The sequence below is a fragment of the Cupressus sempervirens genome, chromosome 3, assembly GCF_028749045.1.
Source record: "Cupressus sempervirens isolate cs-2001-9-10 chromosome 3, ASM2874904v1, whole genome shotgun sequence".
Taxonomy (NCBI): domain Eukaryota; kingdom Viridiplantae; phylum Streptophyta; class Pinopsida; order Cupressales; family Cupressaceae; genus Cupressus; species Cupressus sempervirens.
The window spans coordinates 899544981-899565752 of record NC_143120.1 but is presented as its reverse complement, the minus strand read 5'-3'; the positions used below and the strand labels follow the sequence as shown (position 1 = coordinate 899565752).

The window sequence follows — 20772 nt, the reverse complement described above, 5'->3', positions numbered from 1 at the left end:
ACCATGGGAATTGCAAGGGAAATTAGAGTGAGTAGGCATTTAGACACTCTCATTACTAAGCCATTAGCCATTAATAGTTCAACAGAAGGAGTGACAGTGGCAGTACCATCCACACGGACACCAGTAGCAACCTATGTAAAAGTTACACTTATGCAACCATCATTTGTTCCACCAACTCAATCCAAAGATGAGGAAGATGTCAGCATAGTTTAAGTTCATTCAAACACTCCACCTAGCATTAGATAGTCTGCAAGGCTAGTTGAAGTAAAACAAGAACTAGTTGAACAACCTAAGCATAAGAGAGTGAAAGAATTGGCCAATTGTCTAAGTAAGAAGAGGAAAACACTTGTCACATATAAGGGAAAGTAGAAAAGGAGAGCACAAGTAGTTGAGTCAGAATCTAAAGAAGAAGAAATGGAAGCAATAAAGACAAAGACACCAAAGGTGAAAGCAACAGAGAAAGGAAAATTAGAAATGTCTATTGGAGAGGAAGAAATGAAAACTCAAAATTGAGAAGCTAACCTATATGATTATAGATGATGGAAACTTTGTTCAATCAAACAAACTTTATGACTCTTATAGCAATTTTGAAAAGTTTGAGCTAGAAAATGTAGTCATTAGGTATATGATATGGTCTAACAAGATATTTGAAGACATATAAGTGTAATGAACCCTTTTTGGGGGTGATTTTTTTTTAGGACTTGTCCCTTTATTTATATTCTTTTTTTCATATTTTTCCAATGATGCCTTTGACAGATGTTAAAATCTCAACACTAACACCATTGAAACTAAGAAAGAAAGTTGCTCCATTTGCCAAAACTGATTATAATTGGATCACTGGTCTAAAGTCCCTATTGAAGAGATAGACTAATTTGTATATTTTTATGATATCCCATCTCTTGAATCAGTTCATATATATATATATATATATATATATATATATATATATATATATATATATATATACTCATACCAATAGCCAAGACATAGGCGGACATGTCTATTCATTAATGAAAAGACATGACTATATATATTAGTATATACTTTCAACAATATTTATTTATTATGATTTGACAAAGTTAATATGATATTTAATTCGTTTATATTTCAAATTATAATATATAATTTAAATTATGTCAATTGTAATAATAATATATATTTAATGATTATATAATATTATACAATGGTTTGTTCTATGAATAGTCTTATAACTATTATCTTTTAATAACTCCTCTTAAGGATTATTGTCTTTATAGATCATTTAATATTTATAAGAGATTATCATTATATATATATATATAATAAACTATATTTTCAATGTTTACAATTTATTTATTGTTTATGTTTATTGTATTAATAATTAATTGTATTTATTTATTGTATTATTAATTCTATGTCATACTATTATATTAATGATATAATATAAGACTATTTACTTTTATATTTGTATATTTATTGTTCTATCATTTTATATTAAAGTATTAATTTGTTATTTAATTCATTTAACTCATTAATATTATAATTATAATATAATATTTTACATAATTATGCTATAATCTTATATATTGTTTTATTTTTATATTATTAAATATATCGCTATTATATAATAGATTATAATATTATTATTCTTAATATGATATTTGAATATTCATATCCTTTTAATTTGGGCTCATGACATAAGGATAGATTTCCAGAGAACTTTATGAGAGGTCAATTAATAGAAAGAAGAGAGTTGTTGAAGAGGATAAAAGTATAAGAGAAAGACTAATAAGGAAGTTATGTGAAGTGGAAGATGATGAGCATCTTGCAAGAATAATGAAGAGCATTGAGTCGTTATTGAGAAATAAGAAAAGAGAAATATTAATAATGGGAGGAAATTACGAAGAAGTCAACAAGGAAACTAAAGAGGCTATTGTGAAAGCTATGATTTAAATGAAACCCGAAAAGGAAAAGGAAAGGAAATAAATAGGGGAAGTGATCCCTATAGTAGAACAACAAAAACCAATACCTACAACAGTAGCAACACCAAAAACTATAAAGGATTTAGAGATAAAGGAGGAAGCAGAAACATTCGACATGTCACGAGTCACAATTGGCACTAATACCATGCAAATAGATAGCATTGGCATCAATTTGGATACAAAAGAAGGTCCTTTTAAGGATTTTGGCCCCTCCATTGTTGACAATTTGGTGGATTACACAAGCTCTATTGATGAAGAGAAAGAAGAAGAAGAAAGGAGGAAGAGAGAAGAAGAGAAGAAGAAGAAACAAGCATAATAGAAGAAGAGAGAAGAAGAAAGAAAGAAAAGAGAAGAAGAAAAGAAAAGGGAAAATACAAAATGAAGAAGTAAAAGAAAGAAAGGAAGAGGAGAAAAACAAAGATGATTTGGCCACTTTAGCTGATAAGCTTAAGAAATTGATCAAAATTTGCAAAGAAGCTAGAAGGTGATTAACCATGAAACATCTTTAATTGTACTTCAATTGAAACGCAGTGAAACTAAAGTTAACAAAGTTGTTTTCCAGCATGAGGATGATAGTTTACTGGGCATTCCTATGAGAAGTATAGAGACACCTAGCTCCTCTAAGTCTCCAGTAGAATTAGTTTTGGCCACATTGTCTGGAGATGATGATGATGATGATGAAGTTGAATTGGTATCATCACTAAGAAAAATTGTTGAGAAACAAAAGGGTAAAGAGTCTTCAAAGCTCATTGATGGAAGTGATAGAGAAACTACAAAGCATTGTATCAAAGAAAGTGACTAAATCAGAACCACAAGATAGAGAAAAAGAAATGATCAAAGCTTTTGATACTGAATTCACATGGTTATCAGAAATTGAATTCACAAAAGCTCACACCATTCATGATGTTGAAATGTTCAGAAAAGTTTGTGAGGATATTAGAGAAGATTTAAAAGGTCTTGATGTATGCATCATGGAATTAAGAGATGCCTAACTGAAGCAAAAGCATTCTCTGGAAAAAGCATTTTGTCATATGATTTTGTTAAAGATATTTTACATGAGCTAACGGTCAAATTGACATAACTAAAGACTCTTGTTACTAAAGTACAAAGTCTTAATGTAAAGATCATGGACTTAGAAAGCAGAGTTAGCAGAACTCATGATGACATTGGATTATTAGAGCTGAAAAAGGAAAGAGTATTTAAAATATTTGCACTATTGAGAGAGCACCTTACTTTACAAATTGACTATATGCAGAGACAATTGAATGAATGCCTTTCAGCGAAGGCATCACATGAAAACTTTGCATACACAGATTTAAATACAGTAGAGATTTCATTATATGGGTTACGTGCATTAATCAGCATATCTAATGCAGTTAAGGACAAGTTTGACAAGGAACTTTCTATTTTGAAGAAGAGCTTTACAAATTGCTTCACAAAGATATTCACTCAGCAATCTTAAAGGTAAAAGTTCAAATTTTTGTTTTGTATATAATTTTTGACAACCTTTGTCATTGATATCAAAGGGGGATTGAATGAGGAAAATTGTATGTAGAGGATGTAATGTGTAAGGGGAAGTATAGTGAAGAAAATTGTATAAGGGAGTTATAAGTAAGAGCATAGTCAAAGGGGGAGTATCCTTATGTAAATATGGTATAAATAATATAATGATCCACATATTTTGTAAATTTTGTAATGGCCATGTAACAGATGTTACAAGTTTTGAAATTTTGTAATTTGAAGTTTTTGGGACTTAGCCAATTTTCTCATATGTTGCCATCAATGTCAAAGGGGGAGATTGTTGGCAATTTGACTACGTTAAATATTGTAAAAATTTGATTTTTGGAAACGTATAATAAGGATTGAGTGAGAAGATCTTGAAGATAAAGTTTTGGGTTAAAGAATTAGAAAATTGTCAAAGTATCACAGAGTTTATTTGTCAACACAGAGACTATTTTGATTGGCGCAATTCACATAGGCACTTTTGGCACATGTGCTCTTAGGTACAATAAGTACATTATGTCAAGATGCAATAGGCATGTGTGAGAGGTTTTATGGTCAGTATGGACGAAGATATTATTGTTTTACAGCAACAGTGTTGATATAATGCCTCGTTAGAGAACTCGAAAGGATAAGTCTAAATGTTACTAAATTTGGTACATAAAAAAATATTTGAACATAACTTCTTCTTAATAAGCTCTCTTGGATCATAGATGTAGAGTCCTAACAGGTTCCCTTAAATAATATTACTTAATTTCCTTTCTAACATTCATCCTTAGTACTTAAGTTTATCCATATATTAATTTTACATCTACTTATTATTTGATGTCTCATCCATTCTAATATTCATTTCCAAATCAAGAACTAGTGTTATAACATATAATTAAATGCATGTACTTAACTTGCAATAAGGATGAAACAGAATAAAATCATCAAACAATTCATCTTCTATTCACTAATTACTTAGATATTTCATTCTATAACATTATGAAGAGTACATGGTGCATCAAAATTTATCTATATACAAGGAGTATAAAATGTCGTGGTATAACTTCATTCATCCTTTGACATAATACAATATATTCACATATCCCTTCATTTCTCCTAGAGATACCCTTTACCCTCTTACATAGATTTTTGTTTTATGATACTTTCTTCAAGATTTTATATTACAATATTACATAGATCTATTTCAATGAAATGCCACAAATGGACTTCAATAACCAATCTTCAACAACTTCCCAACAAGGATCCATATAAAGCCATCCATGAAAACTCGAACAATACCTCAAAAATATTTAACACCCAACCATGTGGAGCCATAAATGATCCACTCCCTTGAGCTAGGAGATAAGACCATGATCCACATAGGCTCTAACGTAATCTAAGACTTATACCCTAAAATCAAAGTGCAAGGGTAACGTAAAGCCACACAAAGCATAATACCCTAAATGAAATCATGAGGCAAATAAGCAACCAGAGGCGAAAATATGTGTGAGAGGTCTGACCACATCTAGGTGAGTGTCATTGTACCTTCTTATATGTTGGGATCCACCCTCTGGGCTTAAGACCATTCTGTCGCACAGAACATCTTTTCCTCGAGTAGTCCAACAGGGATAGGCACAACCAAGTAATGTTGGGATCAAACCCGTGAGCTTAGGGACCTATAGTATATGTAGTGATTCCCTACTCTGAGTACTCCAACATAACTTCCACAATTATCTTTTTTAATGTGAATACCCATACCCAACACAACACATAGTTAATTTTTATTATGTTACCACTTGTTTACTCATTCACAAAGGAACCAACTTGCATAGGGCTCTAGTCTCCTAGCATAGGATTCTTTGGCCCCCACTTATGAGCCACTCACCTAGGGTATCTTCCTTACTCACAAATCCAAAACCAAAATCATAGAAGGGTTTAAGGAAAAACATATCTAGGGTTCCATACCCCTAATCTCAAACCTTAACTCATATATCAAGCATAATCACATGAAAAACGTCCTAGAATCACAAAGATCTAAACAAATTCCTTTTATGAGTAACCACAAAATCCAAAAGCTTCTGGTGAACCAAAACAAACCTCATTAGAATTCCAATTCAACCATTCACAAGACAACTACTTTCGAGCACATTTCTAGGGTAATCCACCAAACCCTAATTTATCACATAATCAATAAGATGCAACCAATCAGTTATCAAATACTTTACAAGAATGATTATCACATTTATAGATAGTAAATCACTCAGAATTAAATACAAGGTCAGAAGACGCAAAAAGGACAAGCTGAAATGTTGATTCCTGAAATTTGGTTATGTCTAAAATTTCTTAAAACCTCAAAATCTATAATCTTTGTTTTAACTCCTATGAGGTTGAAACCTATCTAGAAAGGTGCAAGATGTATAACATAAAATGTAACTTAAAGTATAAGACATGAAAATTATGCCACTTATACTATTTTATGTTATACCTTGACACTGAAAACAGACTCTAGAGGTCTGATTTGCAAAGTTTCCCTATTGTTGTGCATCCATTTCTTATTCATGAGCATTTATTTAGCAGAGGTGCGCATTTGTTTATTTTTCCTACATATCCATTCAGTATACCTACAATTTTATTATGTAGAACTGTGCATTTGTTTATATCACCAGATATGCACCTATATTAAGTAGATTTGCGCATCTATTTATTATAGTTGCACTTTTGCTTCGTATTATTGAATTTTTGTTTCTTATAGATGTTCTTTTAAAAGTTCCCTGATGTTACGCTTTTGTTTTTCTAAGGTTGCTCTTTTTTAAGGTGACAGACAAATTGTGAAAGTGCAGAACTATGCATATATGCAGTATTCTTGTGCATCTATTCCAAAAAACTCAACAACAACAAAAAAGTATGCTATGAATTGAATTCCAAGATTGGGTTTGAACATGTGAGGGTTTCCTAAATATCACTTAGGATGAATCTCCAAGCCAAAAGCCTATTGTTATTCCTTCTCAACTGAATTCAACTCCTATCATTTTTTTCCAAAAGTCAAATGCATAGGGATAAAAGCATAGACATGAAAACACATACACCCAAGGAATACAATTTAAAGATTGAGATATCTAGATGCAAGAGCAAGCCATAATTTCTTCTCTACAAATAGTCATTCATCTTTTTCCTATACATCAATTCATGGAAGCTTTCAACATGATAGATAAAGAGGATTAAGCCTACATGGTTTCATGTGCAAGCTTGTAGGCGGTGTCCCTATGTGAACCTCAAGCTTCCTTAGCCTCCATGCTAGTTCAATTTCTTCCTCCTTCCTAGATTTCTTGGGACTTCCCTGTGAAGGTTTCTTCAATGGTTTCACTATAGTTTTGCATTTGATTTTTTCTATAATTTTTTATCCAATATTTCCTCCATTCTTTTTCTCCCCAAAAAAAACCCCACATTTATAAGGGACTATATGTCATTTCATTGATTGCATATGTTGCAACTGACATCCCCTAAGGTTTGATTAAATAAATCAAACCTTTAATTATTTTAATTATTTTTGTTACAAATTCTAATTAATCATTGGGTTATCAAAATTGTCAAGAGGCCTTTTCCCAATAGATTCTTATGGTACAATGGTTAAGATACTCTTCCTTCATTCATGATGTCAGAGGTTCAATTTCCATGACCATTTATAGCTGGTTTTTTCTTCACTATCTTCATTAATTTCACTTATAGCTTATTCCTTAACCTATGTCATTGAAGAGTACAATAGGTGAGATGGTAGATAGTGGGTTTGATAGTTAAGGGGTCAAGTGTTCAAGTCTCTAAAAGCATTAAGGTGTATTCCTCTTTTATTTTCTTTTATCTCCTTTCAAATCTTATTATTGTTTTCATCTATTTATTTTACTTCATCCATTCATAAGGATAGGTGTGTGTGTGTGTGTGTGTGTGTGTGTGTGTGTGTGTGTGTGTGTGTGTGTGTGTGTGTGGAGTAACAAATTAAACTAAGACTCAAAGTGTATCTAAATTAATACCACACATGCAACAAAAATAAATGTAACAATCAATTATCACAATACAAAATTAGAGTAAAGAATCCCAAAAAATCCCCAAATGGTAGTCAACTCCCTAATCAGGAACTCTAGGCTTGGGGTTCCTATGTGGATCATGGTTCCATCTCCCTTTTAACAACAACTGGTTTGAAAAATTTTTAGGCACACTCAAACTTTTGTATTCAGGTGGAGTCGATGTATGGTACCTACACACACTTGCATCACCAACCGATAAGATACAATACATATGCATATATGTATACAAATAGTGACAGGCAAGGAAGGAAGAGTGTGACATCATGTAGATCTCCCGAAGAAGTGATTATGACTGACTCCCCTCATCCTGAAGATACACCAAGCATAGTAAACACACACACACACACACAATGGGTTAGTAGGGTTAGCTCAAATTCAAATCAAATAAATGTAATAGTTCTTTAAAATAATTTTATCAACAAGAATGTAAACAATAATTGATCAAAATATTATCCTTTAAACAATAAGGAGGTATGAACTAGAAACATGTAAATATAAATTAACAATGTATCGACTTGATTTAAAACTAACTAGTGTGTATCAAACATCACCTACACCCTACTTTACTTCCTAACTTTCCCTAAGGCACATATTAGGGTTAGTATTACAGCTAAGCAAATAGAACAGGAAGAACATATGGAAATGGATATTTTAAGTGAAGGAATTATTTTGTTTACCATAATAATTACTTAAGTAATTAGGGATGACATCCTAGATGTTAACCCTAAGTCAACAAGAGTTAATTTTGTATTTTGGTAAATGTATAAAAATATGAAGGCCGACAAAACAATTTGTTATGTAATAACAGAGTATAAAGGAAAAGTTTTGAATGGGAAGTTTTGTGTGATTTTTGTGATAAGTATATGATTGTTTGAGATGTGAATTCTGATGTGAGATCAAAGCAGTACGACTATATGATCAAGTTTTGTGAAGAGCAACAAAAGACAAAATCAAAGATTGAAGAGATCAGCAGCAATAAGAGGTTTTGTATTTATCTCCTGTATTGAAGAACATTATTGTATATTGCATGTTTCTGTAGTGGGCTCATCTTGCATACTTTCTATAATTTGTAATAACAACTCCTAATAGGATTGGGGCTTCTAACAAGGCCTAGTCTTCTAACAAAGACCGAGACACTATACGGATGTAATAGACTCCTAAGAGGGTCAATATCTTTCACCAGATACTTTTGATTAGTGGATCATTTTATGGGCACCATCCCCACCAGAGTTTCCTCAGTTAACAAAATATGGTGTTATGTGTTGCATTACTTTATGGTTGTGTTTAGTGTTGAGCTTAATCAGTTTACTTTCATACGCAAGTTATAAGATTGTTAATGATATCCATAATTGAGCAAAAGATTGTCCATAATCAACGCTTCCAATTTAAGACAATACATTTAGCCCACGCTTTAGCATGAGTATGATCTTAATTCATGCTCATAGTAAAATAAATCAAAAGCAAGAGATAACCTTATCGTGACCAAGGAAACAAAGAACCAAGCCCCCAACACCCTTGAGTCTTTACCAATTCCAAAATCATAATAAGAGAGTTTTCACTAACAAACACAAGCACGCGCGCGCGCGCACACATACACACAGATCAACTTGCCCAATAAGGTTTATGTTCCTTATTGTGAACCACACCAAAAAGCCATGTTGCGAAAAATGAGATGTCATTGAACGGTCTAACAAGTGTGTGGCATTTTAGTCAACCCATCGTGGAATTGAACAGTGTAGCAAGTGTGTAGCATATTATTCAATCTGTCAAAGATTCAACCCTAAAGAACTATGTTGTCCAAAAGGGGGAGTTTGCAAAATGACTCGGTGACAAGGATGCGTATATCCTCAAATGATCAAGAATTGTACAAGTGCCAAGATCAAGCTTCCAAAATTGTTTGGTAATCCAAGGAAGCATAAAAAATGCAAGGATTATGTGTCTCTGTTTGTTTGGTAGTCCAAAGATGGATCGAAAAATCAGGCCTCCTAGATTGTATGGTAGTAGAAAGAGGGATCAAAGGTGTTTGTGAAGAAAGATCACCATTGTGTGTGTGGGGGGGGACACAAGCACATGCATGCATGCACACAATGTAAGTGTATTGTACACCAAAATGTCAAAGTGATTTCAAGCACCTCAATGGAAGCAATGGCTTTAACAGAAATGTAGAGTCATCCATTAGAGACATTTACACTACAAAATGCTCCCAGGAGAGAACATTTCAAGGGAAATAAACACATGAAAAAAAAAGCACAAGAGGGATCTACTAACTCTAGGGTCAGTGTGATCATGCGATAATATGTATAATATTTTATCGAATATGAAATGTCATCATTCGCCAAAGAAAGTAGAACTAGAACAAAATGGAGGAAAAGCACATAAGAGTTACAAAGAAGAGTCTTTTTGGGCCAACCTCACAATGACCAAAAAGAAGTTGTTCTACCATGTCATGAGTATCCAAATAGACTACACAAGGGCACACTTACAAACAGGCACATGTACAGCACATCATAACATATAATGATATATAGAAGAAGAGAGGTACAAATAGAAGAATGATTACAACATGTTCGATCCATTTATCACCTTACACAAACAGAGCAACAAAGATTGTTTGAAGCAATCTAAACATACTTGTAGGTGAGTTGGTCTATTCCTTGAGGTTTACTTCCTTGAGGTCACAGGTTCGACTCCCCTTCGTAGTGGAGAATGGTTGTAGGTCAATTCCCTTACAGACTTTCATGCCAAGTACCTACTTCACTGAGCCAGGGAATGAGATTGGACTTTTCCCCCAAAGTTTTTAAAATTTCTCGTTCCTGCTTGCTGCTCCCTCCATCACCAGGGCCAAGAATCGCTGTTGGGGCCACGTCCGCTCGGCCTATTTCTTCTAGCGGTCAATCAAGGGTGTGGTTGTCTGCCACTGCTACTAGCGGCAATGTTTCCTCTTTTGCGGATGTGGCTGCATTTGAAACCAATGTCCATGGTTTGGGGGTTTCGTCTATGGATCGTCCAATGATTTCCTCAGTTGTGACTCTTGTCTCCATTTGCAAGCCTATCCGATTGGAGTTGGAGGATGATATTGCTGATGAAATTGCTCATACGATTATGGACTTCTCTGAGAGGGTTGCTATTTTCAGATTTCATGGCTTATGGCCTTCCCTTTAGGCTCTTCATGCTTGGATATCTAAGCATTAGGACCCATTGATTTCTAAATTTGTCTGGATTTACCCTGTGGCTAAGGGTTTTTCATAATAAAATTTGATGTTGTTGATGACAGGAGGACTATTTTGTGTAGTCACTTCAGCTGGGAGAATCATTACCCTTTGTTGGCCAAACCCTAGCACGAGGGTTTTGACCCTGCTTCTGAATCATTTTCTCATATGCCTCTCTGGGTCAGGTTCCTGAATCTTCCCCTTCACCTGTAGCTGGATTCGGTTCTTGAAGTTGTGGGTGATGTCATTGGTGACTTTTAAATGGTGGATTCTAAATCTTCTGATATTATGCATGCTACTTACGCTCACATCCTTGTGGTGGTTGATACTTTGAAGGGCCTCCCTAAGAAGATTAAACTTGAGGTCCCTAATGGTTATTGGATTCAAATGCTTGACTATGAAAGAATTTCTTTCCATTGTAGGGTCTGCTCTAAGATTGGACATATTGTTGTAAGTTGTCCTATGGAATTGAGGAAACCAAAGAAAAGACCTTCTTGGTGGTTTGGGGCTTTGGTTCAACATTACTTTGTCCTTAAAGACTTTGCTCCTATGGATTCTCCCGCGTATGTGGGTGTTGTAGGTGTCGATGGCCCTGCCCCGTCTGTCCTGGCTCCATTGTTGGATGTGGTTGCCTCAATTTCCCCTCCCTTTGCGAATCGAGTTCCTGTGGACAATTTTCCTGGTGAGTCTTGCATTTTTCTTTGGTCGGGTCCAACATAGATGCTTTGGTTTGGGAAAAGGAGGCTTCTCTGGTGGAGGAAGGTTAGATAAAGGTTTTAAGGGAAAAAATACAAATGTCCCTAACAGTCCTCTGATCGACTTCTTAAATCTCACTCCTTTGGGAGTAAAGGGTCCTAAATGGTTTTATTGTGTATTATTTGGTGACAGTAATGTGCTGTGTTATCTGTGAGGCCACCCCGGTCACCTTATTTTGGTTGGTGACCTGTTTCACCTTTGGTCTGGCTCCAATGAAAATATCTTGATGTGCAAAGGGTTTCAAGCACCCTTCAAAACCTATTGTACTTAATCAAAAACATATAACAAGCAACATATTGTGGGTGAAGCACATTAGATTAGGCAAATGCATAAAGACCACTGCATAAGAAGAGCTAGGCAAGATCGTTTGCCCCCTCCCCTGTCTTGGTTTGTAGCATGTAGGGAAGGTGGAAAACTCACAAGAAGTGCAATGTCCAACATAGTAGGAACAATAGCTAGTTTCAAACAAGGACCCTATTGTGTGTCACTATGTTCAGTACTAGGAGTAATTATCAAATGGTGTGAAAGCATATTAGGTAAATCAATATCACTGGCACATGCACACCATTGAAGGGTGCAAGGGTTATGTTGATAGTCTTGTATACTTTGATGTTTTGAATAGTTATAATTGTGTTTTTTGTTATAATTAAGTTTTATAGCTCCACTTAAATATTTGATAGAACATTCCATTTATATTATTTTATACTATTAGAATTATTACATTTTATTTATGGATTACTTTACATTTTGGGATATCTCTCAAAATTTAATGTAGGTCAAATATGGATCCCATCTAGATATTTAGAATCTTCGTGGTTGCATGGTTGCCCATTATGGTTCTCAAAATGTGCTACAACATATGAACAACAAAATAGGATACACATTAATAGAGGTTAAAGGTAATGGGTAGGATTAAATACAAATAAGTTTATCTTCTAACTATCATTTCCGAGGTAGGATTAAATAGAGATAGGTTTATCTTCTAACTATCATTTCCTAAAAGAAAAGAACTATGATATTTATTTTGATTTGTGAATTATTTATTAATCCATTTATGATTTTTTATAGAAATTCTTCTATATTTATTTATGTTGTGATTCATGTATTCTATTTTAAACTGCAACTAGATCAACTTTCTCATTTTCAAGGCTTATTGACTTTTTTCAATTACTTTTCCTTATTTTTAGGTTTTTGTTCTTAATTGTTTTGATGTTTAAAGTTCTTCAAATAAAGTACAATTCCCCAACATTAAAGATGGGTAATCTCAATAATGATAACAAGGATATTGGCATAGGGCATGTATGGTAATAATAATTTCTTGAAAAGAATATATTAAATGATTTGTTGTAGCATTCAGGTCAATTGTTTATTTACATTCATTAAAATTCCTACATTCATGTATAATTCTAGTTAACAAAAAGGGAAATTAGAAAAAACAAATTGAGAAATCCTATTTTTCTCTAAAATACTAATTTTGTAAAGAGAAATTGATTTGAAAAAGAAAACAAAAGTTAAATTTCTCTTCATTCTAAAATTCTAAGACATGCCTACACTCCAAAATTGATTCTTTTGAGTTGTACATTCATTTATATTTAAATTTATTATATAATAGAATGGTTCAAATTTTAGTTTTCATCTCTTAAAATAGAATAATAATTTTATCTTCCCTAAAATAGACTAAAAACCATATTATGAGATTGATCAATTAAAAAAAATTATTAACTAATAGCATATTATTCATTAATATAATTAAGCCAAAACTCGATATGCATTGAAAGATGATATGGTATATATAAAATCTTTAATCTTGATATTGAAATTTAAAAATAACTAATAATAATACTATAGATTATAGAAATATTCTAATCAAATTACTATAAATTTATAATATCCTACATTGTAATGGCTAAATTAATTTTAACATTCCGAATTCTATACACTCCATCATCGTGCACATTGGGATTCACTCTTCGTTTATATTACAATAGATCATAAAGTGTTTTCTCAAATTTTTAAAAGTTAATATGGCAAACATGATCATCCCTCCTACTTCCATATATGTGAAAAAATATAAAAATTGAAATTACAATCTTGAATTAACTATTGTATATGTTTTGCTTATAAGATTCATTTCAATTTGGAGATTTATCCATCATTTAAGCAATTTTAAGCTTCAATTTGGGAAGAAGAAATTCATAATTGATTATGTGCAGGTGAATTGTATAGGAGCTCAAATGACCGACCGACTACAACCAATTTTTGATTAGCTGTGAGCAAATTTATCAATGGCAGCTACAAATGATCAGATGATATTCTCTTTACTATGTAGTCATGGGATTTACTTGTTGCCTTCATTTGCTTCCTCTCCTTGCTAATATCATCTGCTTCTTATCAACGCTCAAAACCTCTTTGGCTTATTTTTCCATGTTTGGAGATGTACTCCCTGTGTTGGTGAAGAAAGTGTGTGATGATTGAGAATATGTTTCATACCCCAAAATTTCCAAGCCTACATTCAAAATCTTATCACCATGTGGACTAGAGGCACATTCAATGACCAATCCCCCCTCTTTGATTTTCAGATTCCATTTCCCTGTGCACAATTAAAGATAAATGATTGTTCACACTCTACAATCATATTAAAAACTTTTTATACACTTAGGAGACCAATATTCATATTTATGAGAAAACCACACACTCAAAATTGGAAGCCTTCAAAGATATTATTCTACATCGTATCTTATCACCATAATTTATCTGTAAAAAATTTCTATTCCAGTGAGTACCTACCTATATCGTCATCAAGTTTTCTGTCCTACATACATTTAGCTCTTTTTATTGACGAATCAGAACAACTCAACGTATGCTAACCTTACCGAAAAAAATCTTAAATTTGTCTATTTTTCCTATTTTAGGGCGTCTGACACTGCCCAAGTATCATAGTAATAAGCCTCTCGGCTTAAATATCAATAGTTTCATATCCACCATAAGTAGCATGTAAATCATTGCTAGCATCAATAACATCCCCATGAGTATCTTCTTAATCATAAGACACGAATTTTATCAACACCAATTTCAGTCATAGGTTAATTAAAAATAGGCAAAACAGAACATATATGAGAGGATGAAGCATATTAAGAATCACAAGTGGGAGCTTTGGCTCTAGCATGCTTTTTTATGACAACCATGGGCATATCAATTACATTTTAGCTTTGGAGGATACTTGACAGGGATTAAGATCAACTACCATAGGGTCCCTAGGGGAATAGAAGGAACTACAACACACTAAATAAGGTAATGATTGGGAAGACGGACAAAGTTGTAAAAGAGACGAGGATGATTTTGAACCAATTTCATGTTGCCTTAGATGAAGTCAAAGGTGACGGTGATACATTTATTTCAGTATATATTTTACCAAGACAATGTTCCTAGTGCTTCGGAAGACTTGGTGGAAAGTTTTGAGATAAAAGTTGAAGCAACATACTGCTATAGGGTCAATGAAGGAGTTACTAAGGAAGGATAGTGTGGAATTGGATTATCGTAAACTTACTCAAAAGGGCCTATCAATTTGACCGCTCTTTCTCTAATCCAAAAATTGAAACTTGCATCACTTGCACAGGTCGGGCAAGAGAGAAGATTTTGAGATCTCGTGTAGAGATTAGTGATTTGTTAAGCCTTGCATCTAATGTTTTGAACAAGATAATGCCTACATTTGCCAAAGATGAATATCTTTATCACTCTTGACTTTGAGTCTTTAAAGGGTTGAGGAAAAAGTCACGAATCAGGTTGATTCACAAATAGATTCAGTCAGTTGAAGGGAATGATTGCTAATGATAAAATATTGCTAGGTAAGGTAAAAGGTATTCAAAATGCTCATGAAGGTGTCAATATTTACAAATCCCTTTTTATCGTATCTTTGGTTGACAAAAATAAGAATTTGGTGCACGAAAAGAAAAGAACAAGATTTTTGGAAGAGCTGATAAAATTTAAACATATGAAAGAGTCCTATCCAAATAAATACATACATATGAAACAGAGTCCTATCCAATAGAATTAAAAACTCTGCAAATTACTCAATTCAAAGAGACAAATCCATCCAAACTAAACCCCGATGCCTAAACTTCGTACTGAGTATGTAATTCTCCAGACAATGAAAGGAGTGATCTGATAAGTAGAAGATAATTTCCACATCAAGTCAAATTGTGATATTGCTATCAAGATTTAACTGTTTGATTTTTGAGTCAAACTCATTGACCCATCTTTCATAACAGAAAAAATACCACAGTTTAAACAACAGGAAACACTGAGATATAACATGGAGAGACAACTGTGTATTCGACATAGATTGGATTTGCATTGTATCTTTTCTGGCTTTTGCCTTTTACAAATTACCCTCTCATCCTCTAGTTATAAGCGGTCTTCTCTAGTCTTCTATCTTTAACGTCAACAAGAGAACATCAAAAGCGGCAATAAGAAATTTGAGAGTAGACATGATTCCAGGAGTTCTGAGCTGACATTCTGAAGAACACAAATGCAATTCGTGTATGATTTATAGTAATACACATGTAATTGCAATGAGCAATTCATAAATTCTCTGATTCTCGTATTAAAAAAAGACTAAAGATCCAGAATGCTAGAACATTGATTTGAGAATGTCGCTTAGCCTATGACTATGAAAACTACAAGATGCGGGTTGAAATGGGTTTAAGTAAACCACAAAAATAGCACGAGTTCACTCAGAGATGCCAGTAAAACTTTAATCTGCAAAGCAAAGTGATTCTAAGTTTCTAGATAATGAAGCATTATAATTTAAAAGAAACAAAATCCAACTTTGTTTCCTAACCACTTAATTGCACACCCCGAAGTAGAGAAATCTTGGAAGAGCAAACACACTAATCGGATATTGTGCAGGGTAAGGAGTCATGACTCCCGCAGTTACCCTTGTTCACACACCAAGGCATAATTAGAATATGGTATACTATTGCATGACTCCCAAATCTCTAGAGACTTTATAATCCACATCAAGTGAAATTGTAATATTTCTATTAGAATTTAATTCTGTAGTTTTCGAGTCAAATTCATTTATTGAGTAATGGTTGATACGAACCCATCTCTCATGACAATGAATGGAGAACTCGGCACTCATCAGATCTCGGTGATATTGACATGGGTGAAGCATCTAGACTTTCAAGGAGGTTGCTCATCCCAGTATTACTTCGGCTCAAGCAGGCTTAACTACAAAGTTTCCTCCATGGTTAAACCCACTCTGCTTACAACCCCATTTGCATAACCTTCACCCACTGTTGTGTCTTATAAATCATTCATTAGAAAACACCTAAGCTCATCAATTGATAAATAAGAGCCAGAGAAAGTCAAATTGTCATATTATTATAAAGATTGAACTGTGTAGTTTTTGAGTCAAACTCATTGTCCCATCTCTCATGAGAATGGAAGAAAAACTCTGCACTCATTGGATCTATGTCATGTTCACAAAGTTGAACCACCAGAACTTCTGGAAAATTTTAAGAAACCTTCAATAATGCTCTTTGAATTATTATTGTTAGTGCCTGCTTCTAGACAGAGACTAATGTTTTCGAAGTCACCATTCTGTAATTAATTGCCACTTTGAAAACTGTACCAACATTTTTACCCTATGATCTGCAAGTAATTTTTTCATTAAACTGATTTTCCTCGAAATTTTGCTATTATTTAATTGGCTCTCCTTATTTATGCATTTGAATTAGGGTTAGTCATATTGCTACTATGTACTATTCAATTGATGGCACAAATGGACAAAGCTGCATTGTTGTTTCACTCCATCTCAATGCTAAAAAATTACCCACTTTCTCAACTTACATATCCGAAAAAAGTCATCTACAGAACCATTTGGGGCCACAAACAATTGTCAATCAGTATGTTGCTCTGAAAGAGCAGTAACTGTTACAGTACTTGCTCTAAAATACAACATTTGAAGAGCAACACAACCATCCCACTTGGAACCCATTCTTCCCTTTAAATATTAAAAACTATCATCTTGGTCAGCTGTGAACAAGAAACAAATTCCCATAATATCTGTTCAATATTCCTAGGATTTCTTGCAGTGGTACAAAAGTTTTCTACCAATTCTATTTGATTGGGCTATAGTTCCTCCTTGCTAGTTGAGTTGTACGCTCATCAATGTGAAGCTGCCATGAGAATTTGTGAGTAAATTTATGGTCAAATGATTCTTTAGCCTGGGTTCCAAGCTAAAATCTAGAGTCCATTGTCTGTCAAATAAAAACAATGAAACCCGCCTCCATAACCTAACAACATCCCCAACCTGAACCTCGAGAGGCAATTGCAATTTCTTTACCTCATAGAGACATCATTTCGTGGGCACTCAAAATCATAGATTTCTCAATGTTTCTTCTATCAGGGCTTCCTATTAATTTTATGCTATTTCTTTGTCCCTGCAAGCCGGTAATCTCTGCATTCTAATCTTTGCGAGACTTCGCTCTTTGTTCGACATGTAACGTAATACAATTTATCGTGATACTTATCAAAAAACAAAACAAAAAATACACTAATCTATCGTGATACTAATCTTAAAAAACAAAACAAAAAATACACTAATCTATAGTGATGCTCATCAGGAATACAATCGTGGCTACAGTTCTACTTGTCTTTCCTCTAACATACAGGAGGCTTCAGCGGCAACATATCCTTTTATAGAGTACTATAAAATTCAACGAGGGTTTCAACAATCTTTGGGTTCCTAAGCATAAACAGTGTCAAATGAACCTTGGATTAACAAACTAGCTCGATAGATAATCAGGTAATCATTTCGAAATTCAACCCTTCCACATTTTGCATTTTGCAAATGTCCATAGATATTGCTAAACAATGTTTAATCAAGTAATCATTTCGAAATTCAACCCATCCACATTTTGCATTTTGCAAATGTCCATAAATATTGCTAAAAAAATGGTATCTTTAGAAGCGTACAAGTCGAACTACTTCAGTGTAGCCATTAAAGTGTAGCCAGTCTGCTAACCATGTCATAATAGTTTGAATTAACAGTTTTAAATTGCGTTACCCTGAACGAAGTTGAAAGGATTAAAAAACAGAATACCTACCTACTGTTTAGTGCATGTATTTAGTGTTGGTATTAAAATAGTTGATCAACTTGAACGAGTCTTCAATACCGGGTGTCTTTGATCCAATGGGATTAGAATTTCATAGTTACAAAAGAGATTACAAGAACACAGACGGCCAAATTTTGTAATTTGGATATACAAGATTATTATGATATATGCTTGATCCTTATTCGCTGATGATAATCGAAAGCGCAGTTTGTATGTTTGATTTAAATATTTAATTTGTGACATCAATTGGGATTATAATAGTCTAACCATTCGCTATCCAGCTACAAGCACAATAAAATTCTCAGTTTTCAGTTTCATATAAACCCTGATGCTCTTGGCCCAACGAATCTACAAATTCACAGCTCAATGGCTTAGATTTCTTAAACCTGTACTTTGATTCCCTGAGGTATTTGCAATCCATTTTTTGAAGGTTTGTATTTGATTATATCTCAATGCTCAATGGCTTAAAAAGTTCTCTCCTCGATATGCAAAAGTTCCAAACAACAAGGCTTCGGCTCATTACCAGCTTCAATTTACACTTTATACAAACTTTAACGAGATTAAAACAAGTCAATACGACTGCTCTGCATCCACGGAAACGTTAAGACCCGTAGGGATTAGGAAAATGATAGAGATTTAGTGGGGAAAAACCTGGTTGCAAAATGTGAACCAGTAAAACTTACAATGGTCAGTTATCCATGTAAATCCTTTAAGCTTTACCATTTTAATATGAAGGTTTTTTTGGATTTTTAGTTGTTATTTTTACCAGAACTTCTCGGTTCATCCATCATCTGAATTCAAAGGTAGATATACTTCTGATTTATAGTTGCTTATTTGAATCTGCATCCAGATGACAGATCAGAAAGACCCACAACAGAACATTTCGGTTCATCCATCATCTGAATACAAAGGTAGATATACTTTTGATTTATAGTTGCTTATTTGAATCTGCATCCAGATGAAAGATCAGAAAGACCCACAATTGAACTGCAGGAATTTGTTGTCTTCAGTTAAGTACATGTTAATGATACTTTACTAACTAACTAATTTAAACCTAATCTGATTTCAAAGAAAGTGAAACAGGAAGTAAGCAGAAAAGTACGTTACAAAAGAGAAAGACAACAAATTCATTTTTACGGAGACAACACCTAGAAAACTTCGCCGGAAAAAATGCAACGAGGCCTGCGAAACAACCCTTGAAATGAATAATACTATCGTAGAAAGAAGAGATAAACACATTTAAAACCATCGAAAAGATTCCGTAATAACATGGACATTCTAAACTCCAGAGGGTAGGGTAAACAAACAGAAAAACAAAAGCTTTCGAAGACTTCAAAGAATCGTTTAAAAAACCATAACTTCAATCTTTTTCTTTCAGATCCGAAAAAATGAAGCGTAAGCCATCTAAAATTGTCTCTGCCTTGTCACCGATACATCCCGTATATGAGAGAATGGTCAGAGCTAAAGGCAGAACCCTTTCAAAGGGTATTTTTTACTTTTGCCTAACGATAGATTCCTCGTTCTCATAAGAAGTGCAGAACGAGAACTTGCAATATTAGGCTTCATCCAATATAAGTAGAACATGTAAAATAAAAACATAACAAACCAGCAAATTCGTTAATCCTACCAATGCCTACGCCTTGAGAGAAAGATCTGATTACCAGCAGAAGCAACCGCAATGGCCTTGATATAGCTGAAATTCGAGGCTTTAAGAAATCCTGAAGCCCTTAAAAAGCCCTAAATCCTCGCGAGTAAAGTTGGCCGCCGCTCAAACCCTAACTCGATACCTTGAGAGAAAATCTAATACAACAAATCTTCGTTTTATTGTTGTTTAAATACTAGCAATTGTACCTTGTGTGCAATGAGTATGTCCATGGAGAAGGGGAGTGAAAAATGTAAATTAGCATTTTGAATAATATTATTGTGTTGTTAATCATTACATGTGTGTACATATCAATATATGTGTTCAAGTGCATTCCATCACAATTCTAAATAGACTTTATTGTTGTTTAAAGAGAGTTATTCATTTTTCAGTGTGTTGAAAGAAATCATTTAGAATTAAGTTTGGAAATGCATTAACCACTATATATATGAACATGTGTATTTCAAGCACATTTCATTACGAGCACCCACAGACTTTGTATGCATTTTTCAACCT

General features: G+C 33.6%; 1 long non-coding RNA gene across 1 annotated transcript; it reads right to left on the bottom strand.

The window, feature by feature from the left end:
- Positions 1 to 7487: 7487 nt before the first annotated feature.
- Positions 7488 to 20486, bottom strand: LOC149569700 (uncharacterized). The gene is made up of 2 exons (XR_016362791.1): positions 20276 to 20486; positions 7488 to 7835 (listed from the first exon to the last, which is right to left on the bottom strand). It is a non-coding gene; the product is annotated as an uncharacterized LOC149569700 (long non-coding RNA).
- Between the last annotated feature and the right edge of the window lie 286 nt (positions 20487 to 20772).